An 8,173-nucleotide genomic window follows, 5' to 3' on the forward strand; every position below is an offset into this window, starting at 1 on the left:
TGAAAGAGTCCAGGCTTTCCCTCAAGAATCCTGGGAACTGTAGTTTGCCAAGGGTGCTGAGAGATGTTAGATCTGTAGCAAACAGAGGTTCCCAGGATGTGTTGGGTGAATCTGTGACTCTTAGTGCAATGCTTCTTGAAATGTGTGGTTGTGACCATTGTCCTCATAACAGCACTGGGGTTCGGATTGCAGTGTGTGTGTGTGTGTGTGTGTGTGTGTGTGTGTGTTGCAGAATGGTTTAATTAGCTCATTCTCCTCCTAGCACATTGTCTTCATTCAACTCTGGCTGCTGAATGAATGCTTTCTTATAATCATTCTTATGTTTAAGTGGGCTTTGGCCTCCTTCCAGACAGCAGCTTGAAAGGGAAGCAGAGGAAAGCTCAAATGATGACAGAAGGCAGGGGCATCCAACAACCAAGAGTTTTGGTTTGGATGTGACACTTTGAGAATTCCCCAAGCCATCCCGAAGCCCCCATTTCACTCTGGTCCATCTGAGTATCTCCTTTCCACCCATGCCTCCCCTCCCCCCCAAATATTCACAATTAAGAAATCAGAAAACAACCCCCACCTCTCTTTCGACAGAACTAGATGGAATGATCAGGCATAGCAACTCCTGCAGAGAGGATAAAACCAAAATGTTTCCAAGGGACACATTTATCAAACAAGATATCTGCCCATAGCTCAGTCAGTAGAGTGTGAGACTCTGCATCTCAGGGTCGTGGGTTCGAGCCCCACGTTGGGCAAAATATTCCTGCATTGCAGGGGGTGGACTAGATGACTCTTGTGGTCCCTTCCAACTCTACAATTCCATGATATCCTGTGAGGAGTAGTCTGAAGTGAAGGCACAAGACAGGAGTTGATCATCATGTGAGCTGCGCACAGGTGGGCTGAAGCGAGCTGTTGACCAGTCCTGTGGAGTCTCCTTTTATTGAGACAAATATGCAAGCTAGGCAGATACATTTTGGGCTGTGACCTTTACACACCTTTGGTCCTGAGATCATGGGGTGGTTCAAAATTATTTTGGCACCTGTTTCCACCGCGTCATTTTCCCCTTGCACAGTGTATGACGAAGGAGACAAAAGGTCTCAGGGACAAAGGTTTGAGACAGGACACCGCAGACTGCTGAGACCGCAAAAGGTCAGACAGAGGGAACGATGTTCCAGACAGCCATGACTTTGTCTGTGAGGGGGAGTATGCTACGCACCCCAGGGTCACGCGTGCAGGCAAACTGTGGCTGCCTGCTGGTGGGGAGTGTGCTCCCTCCGGACCCCACTGCCCACTCCGCGATTATCCCTACAGTAGTCAACTGAGTTTTACTCAGAAGAGATGCGTCAAAATCAACACAGCCACGTAATTTGTGCCCATCAATTTAAATAGGTCTGCTGTGGAAAGGACTGATGTTGACTACAACCCTGATGTTTTCTGATTATTTTATAGAGCGTTTCCCTCAATACCCAAAAATGGAGGCAGAGACAATTTACTGAATTTCAAAACCACCGAAGCTTTATTGAATGAACGAATCAATTTATTACAGCCACAAACCAGAATATGGACTTATACAGAGATAGAGAACATGTAGAAGAAGAAGAAGAGTTTGGATTTCATATCCTGCTTTATCACTACCCTAAGGAGTCTCAAAGCGGCTAACATTCTCCTTTCCCTCCCCCACCCCCAACAAACACTCTGTGAGGTGAGTGGGGCTGAGAGACTTCAGAGAAGTGTGACTGGCCCAAGGTCACCCAGCAGCTGCATGTGGAGGAGCAGAGACGCGAACCCGGTTCCCAAGATTACGAGACTACCGCTCTTAACCACTACACCACACGGGCTCTCATATATATGTAGGTTAAAATCAAAATCTATAAGCTAGAACACAGTAAAGAATACAGATGTGAAACTACTAAAATGTGTAGTTTAAGACCTTAAGCGCTAATTTAAAATATGCATGTCAATGCTTTATTATAATTAAGGCAGGTAAAGTAATTATTACTCTTAATATTATTCATTGCTATGAGGCTTCTTGAAGCAATTCAGAATACAATCAACATTAGCAGAACACTTTCCTTTACAAGGACAATTTAAAAAACAACAATTTAAAAGCAATAAAAAAGTAATATTGCATAGGAAAGAATTCTAAAACAACAGCAATGATCACAATTAGCAACAACACACAATGAAACAGCAAGCAAAAATTGCCACTCCATCATCTCTGAGCCTTGAAACTTGTGTCTTATCCCCATAATCGAAACTGAAATCAAGTCTTATGTCATCTGGAAGAGAATGAAGGAGAAGAGAGATGAATTTCTGCCACATTTACTGATTCACCAAATTGACCTGGCCCCCATTCCACCCTATTTACAAGGAGGCTTCCAGGGCTGGGGTTCTATTTATGGATCCTGTCTTTGGTGGCAACGACTCCTTCCAAGCCTGCAGTTTGGCCATCCTCCGGGACACGGCTGCTGTTGCTGCTTGTGTGAGTGCTGGGAAGACCGCTCCCTCTCCTGCCAACTCCATCCGGCCTAGGGGGCGGGGCCTGCACTCACCGCCACAGCATAAGAGGCCTGAGAGAGGCCTCCGGGACACGGCTGCTGCTGCTGCTTGTGTGAGTGAGTGCTGGGTGGGCCGCTCCCTCTCCTGCCAACTCCGTCTGGCCTAGGGGGCGGGGCCTGCACTCACCGCCACAGCATAAGAGGCCTGAGAGAGGCCTCCGGGACACGGCTACTGCTGCTGCTGCTTGTGTGAGTGGTGGGAAGACCGCTCCCTCTCCTGCCAACTCCATCCGGCCAAGGGGGCGGGGCCTGCACTCACCGCCACAGCATAAGAGGCCTGAGAGAGGCCTCCGGGACACGGCTGCTGCTTCTGCTTCTGCGAGTGCTGGGAAGACCGCTCCCTCTCCTGCCAACTCCACCTTGCCTACAGGGCGGGGCCTGCACACACCGCCACAGCATAAGAAGCCTGAGAGAGGCCTCCGGGACACGGCTGCTGCTGCTGCTGCTTGTGTGAGTGCTGGGAAGACCGCTCCCTCTCCTGCAAACTACATCTTGCCTAGGGGGCGGGGCCTGCACTCACCGCCACAGCATAAGAGGCCTGAGAGAGGCCTCAGGGACACGGCTGCTGCTGCTGCTTGTGTGAGTGCTGGGAAGACCGCTCCCTCTCCTGCCAACTCCATCTGGCCTAGGGGGCGGGGCCTGCACTCACCGCCACAGCATAAGAGGCCTGAGAGAGGCCTCCGGGACACGGCTGCTGCTGCTGCTTGTGTGAGTGCTGGGAAGACCGCTCCCTCTCCTGCCAACTCCATCCGGCCTAGGGGGCGGGGCCTGCACTCACCGCCACAGTATAAGAGGCCTGAGAGAGGCATCCGGGACACGGCTGCTGCTGCTGCTTGTGTGAGTGCTGGGAAGACCGCTCCCTCTCCTGCCAACTCCATCCGGCCTAGGGGGCGGGGCCTGCACTCACCGCCACAGCATAAGAGGCCTGAGAGAGGCCTCAGGAACACGGCTGCTGCTGCTTGTGTGAGTGCTGGGAAGACCGCTCCCTCTCCTGCCAACTCCATCTGGCCTAGGGAGCGGGGCCTGCACTCACCGCCACAGCATAAGAGGCCTGAGAGAGGCCTCCGGGACACGGCTGCTGCTGCTGCTGCTTGTGTGAGTGCTGGGAAGACCGCTCCCTCTCCTGCCAACTCCATCCGGCCTAGGGGGCGGGGCTTGCACTCACTGCCACAGCATAAGAGGCCTGAGAGAGGCCTCCGGGACACGGCTGCTGCTGCTGCTTGTGTGAGTGAGTGCTGGGAAGACCGCTCCCTCTCCTGCCAACTCCATGCGGCCTAGGGGGCGGGGCCTGCACTCACCGCCACAGCATAAGAGGCCTGAGAGAGGCCTCCGGGACACGGCTGGGCTGCTGCTGCTTGTGTGAGTGCTGGGAAGACCGCTCCCTCTCCTGCCAACTCCATGCGGCCTAGGGGGCGGGGCCTGCACTCACCGCCACAGCATAAGAGGCCTGAGAGAGGCCTCTGGGACACGGCTGCTGCTGCTGCTTGTGTGAGTGCTGGGAAAACCGCTCCCTCTCCTGCCAACTCCATCCGGCCTAGGGGGTGGGGCCTGCACTCACCGCCACAGCATAAGAGGCCTGAGAGAGGCCTCCGGGACACGGCTGCTGCTACTGCTTGTGTGAGTGCTTGGAAGACCGCTCCCTCTCCTGCCAACTCCATCTTGCCTAGGGGGCGGGGCCTGCACTCACCGCCACAGCATAAGAGGCCTGAGAGAGGCATCCGGGACACGGCTGCTGCTGCTGCTTGTGTGATTGCTGGGAAGACCGCTCCCTCTCCTGCCAACTCCATCCGGCCTAGGGGGCAGGGCCTGCACTCACCGCCACAGCATAAGAGGCCTGAGAGAGGCCTCAGGGACACGGCTGCTGCTGCTTGTGTGAATGCTGGGAAGAGCGCTCCCTCTCCTGCCAACTCCATCTTGCCTAGGGGGCGGGGCCTGCATTCACCGCCACAGCATAAGAGGCCTGAGAGAGGCCTCCAGGACACGGCTGCTGCTGCTGCTTGTGTGAGTGCTGGGAAGACCGCTCCCTCTCCTGCCAACTCCATCCGGCCTAGGGGGCGGGGCCTGCACTCACCGCCACAGCATAAGAGGCCTGAGAGAGGCCTCCGGGACACGGCTGCTGCTGCTGCTTGTGTGAGTAAGTGCTGGGAAGACCGCTCCCTCTCCTGCCAACTCCATCCAGCCTAGGGGGCGGGGCCTGCACTCACCGCCACAGCATAAGAGGCCTGAGAGAGGCCTCCGGGACACGGCTGCTGCTGCTGCTTGTGTGAGTGCTGGGAAGACCGCTCCCTCTCCTGCCAACTCCATCCGGCCTAGGGGGTTGGGCCTGCACTCACCGCCACAGCATAAGAGGCCTGAGAGAGGCCTCAGGGACACGGCTGCTGCTGCTTGTGTGAATGCTGGGAAGACCGCTCCCTCTCCTGCCAACTCCATCCGGCCTAGGGGGCGGGGCCTGCACTCACCGCCACAGCATAAGAGGCCTGAGAGAGGCCTCCGGGACACGGCTGGGCTGCTGCTGCTGCTTGTGTGAGTGCTGGGAAGACCGCTCCCTCTCCTGCCAACTCCATGCGGCCTAGGGGGCGGGGCCTGCACTCACCGCCACAGCATAAGAGGCCTGAGAGAGGCCTCCGGGACACGGCTGCTGCTGCTGCTTGTGTGAGTGGTGGGAAGACCGCTCCCTCTCCTGCCAACTCCATCCGGCCTAGGGGGTTGGGCCTGCACTCACCGCCATAGCATAAGAGGCCTGAGAGAGGCCTCCGGGACACGGCTGCTGCTGCTGCTGCTTGTGTGAGTGGTGGGAAGACCGCTCCCTCTCCTGCCAACTCCATCCGGCCTAGGGGGTGGGGCCTGCACTCACCGCCACAGCATAAGAGGCCTGAGAGAGGCCTCCGGGACACGGCTGCTGCTGCTGCTTGTGTGAGTGCTTGGAAGACCGCTCCCTCTCCTGCCAACTCCATCCGGCCTAGGGGGCGGGGCCTGCACTCACCGCCACAGCATAAGAGGCCTGAGAGAGGCCTCCGGGACATGGCTGCTGCTTCTTGTGTGAGTGCTGGGAAGACCGCTCCCTCTCCTGCCAACTCCATCTTGCCTAGGGGGCGGGGCCTGCACTGACCGCCACAGCATAAGAGGCCTGAGAGAGGCCTCAGGGACACGGCTGCTGCTGCTGCTTGTGTGAGTGCTGGGAAGACCGCTCCCTCTCCTGCCAACTCCATCCGGCCTAGGGGGCGGGTCCTGCACTCACTGCCACAGCACAAAAGGCCTGAGAGAGGCCTGCGGGACACGGCTGCTGCTGCTGCTTGTGCGAGTGCTGGGAAGACCGTTCCCTCTCCTGCCAACTCCATCTGGGCTAGGGGGCGGGGCCTGCACTGACCGCCACAGCATAAGAAGCCTGAGAGAGGCCTCCGGGACACGGCTGGGCTGCTGCTGCTGCTGCTTGTGTGAGTGCTTGGAAGACCGCTCCCTCTCCTGCCAACTCCATCTGGCCTAGGGGGCGGGGCCTGCACTCACCGCCACAGCATAAGAGGCCTGAGAGAGGCCTCCGGGACACGGCTGCTGCTGCTGCTTGTGTGAGTGCTGGGAAGACCGCTCCCTCTCCTGCCAACTCCATCCGGCCTAGGGGGCGGGGCCTGCACTCACCGCCACAGCATAAGAGGCCTGAGAGAGGCCTCCGGGACACGGCTGCTGCTGCCGCTTGTGTGAGTGCTTGGAAGACCGCTCCCTCTCCTGCCAACTGCATCTGGCCTAGGGGGCGGGGCCTGTCCTCACCGCCACAGCATAAGAGGCCTGAGAGAGGCCTCCGGGACATGGCTGCTGCTGCTGCTTGTGTGAGTGCTGGGAAGACCGCTCCCTCTCCTGCCAACTCCATCCGGCCTAGGGGGCGGGGCCTGCACTCACCGCCACAGCATAAGAGGCCTGAGAGAGGCCTCCGGGACATGGCTGCTGCTGCTGCTTGTGTGAGTGCTGGGAAGACCGCTCCCTCTCCTGCCAACTCCATCCAGCCTAGGGGGCGGGGCCTGCACTCACCGCCACAGCATAAGAGGTCTGAGAGAGGCCTCCAGGACACGGCTGCTGCTGCTGCTGCTTGTGTGAGTGCTGGGAAGACCGCTCCCTCTCCTGCCAACTCCATGCGGCCTAGGGGGCGGGGCATGCACTCACCGCCACAGCATAAGAGGCCTGAGAGAGGCATCCGGGACACGGCTGCTGCTGCTGCTTGTGTGAGTGCTGGGAAGACCGCTCCCTCTCCTGCCAACTCCATCTGGCCTAGGGGGTGGGGCCTGCACTCACCGCCACAGCATAAGAGGCCTGAGAGAGGCCTCCGGGACACGGCTGCTGCTGCTGCTGCTTGTGTGAGTGCTGGGAAGACCGCTCCCTCTCCTGCCAACTCCATCCGGCCTAGGGGGCAGGGCCTGCACTCACCGCCACAGCATAAGAGGCCTGAGAGAGGCCTCCGGGACACGGCTGCTGCTGCTGCTGCTTGTGTGAGTGCTGGGAAGACCGCTCCCTCTCCTGCCAACTCCATCCGGCCTAGGGGGCGGGGCTTGCACTCACCGCCACAGCATAAGAGGCCTGAGAGAGGCCTCCGGGACACGGCTGGGCTGCTGCTGCTGCTTGTGTGAGTGAGTGCTGGGTGGGCCGCTCCCTCTCCTGCCAACTCCATCCGGACTAGGGGGCGGGGCCTGCACTCACCGCCACAGCATAAGAGGCCTGAGAGAGGCCTCCGGGACACTGCTGCTGCTGCTGCTTGTGTGAGTGCTGGGAAGACCGCTCCCTCTCCTGCCAACTCCATCCGGCCTAGGGGGCGGGGCCTGCACTCACCGCCACAGCATAAGAGGCCTGAGAGAGGCCTCCGGGACACGGCTGCTGCTGCCGCTTGTGTGAGTGCTTGGAAGACCGCTCCCTCTCCTGCCAACTGCATCTGGCCTAGGGGGCGGGGCCTGTCCTCACCGCCACAGCATAAGAGGCCTGAGAGAGGCCTCCGGGACATGGCTGCTGCTGCTGCTTGTGTGAGTGCTGGGAAGACCGCTCCCTCTCCTGCCAACTCCATCCGGCCTAGGGGGCGGGGCCTGCACTCACCGCCACAGCATAAGAGGCCTGAGAGAGGCCTCCGGGACATGGCTGCTGCTGCTGCTTGTGTGAGTGCTGGGAAGACCGCTCCCTCTCCTGCCAACTCCATCCAGCCTAGGGGGCGGGGCCTGCACTCACCGCCACAGCATAAGAGGTCTGAGAGAGGCCTCCAGGACACGGCTGCTGCTGCTGCTGCTTGTGTGAGTGCTGGGAAGACCGCTCCCTCTCCTGCCAACTCCATGCGGCCTATGGGGCGGGGCCTGCACTCACCGCCACAGCATAAGAGGCCTGAGAGAGGCCTCCGGGACACGGCTGCTGCTGCTGCTTGTGTGAGTGCTGGGAAGACCGCTCCCTCTCCTGCCAACTCCATCTGGCCTAGGGGGTGGGGCCTGCACTCACCGCCACAGCATAAGAGGCCTGAGAGAGGCCTCCGGGACACGGCTGCTGCTGCTGCTGCTTGTGTGAGTGCTGGGAAGACCGCTCCCTCTCCTGCCAACTCCATCCGGCCTAGGGGGCAGGGCCTGCACTCACCGCCACAGCATAAGAGGCCTGAGAGAGGCCTCCAG

At 59.1% G+C, this 8,173-nt stretch overlaps 1 non-coding gene across 1 annotated transcript; it reads left to right on the top strand.

Moving 5' to 3' along the window:
* The first annotated feature begins 672 nt into the window (after nt 1-672).
* On the top strand, nt 673-743 carry TRNAQ-CUG (transfer RNA glutamine (anticodon CUG)). Its single transcript has one exon. It is a non-coding gene; the product is annotated as a tRNA-Gln (tRNA).
* Nucleotides 744-8,173: the final 7,430 nt, after the last annotated feature.

Source organism: Podarcis muralis, chromosome W, assembly GCF_964188315.1.
Source record: "Podarcis muralis chromosome W, rPodMur119.hap1.1, whole genome shotgun sequence".
Classification (NCBI taxonomy): Eukaryota; Metazoa; Chordata; class Lepidosauria; order Squamata; family Lacertidae; genus Podarcis; species Podarcis muralis.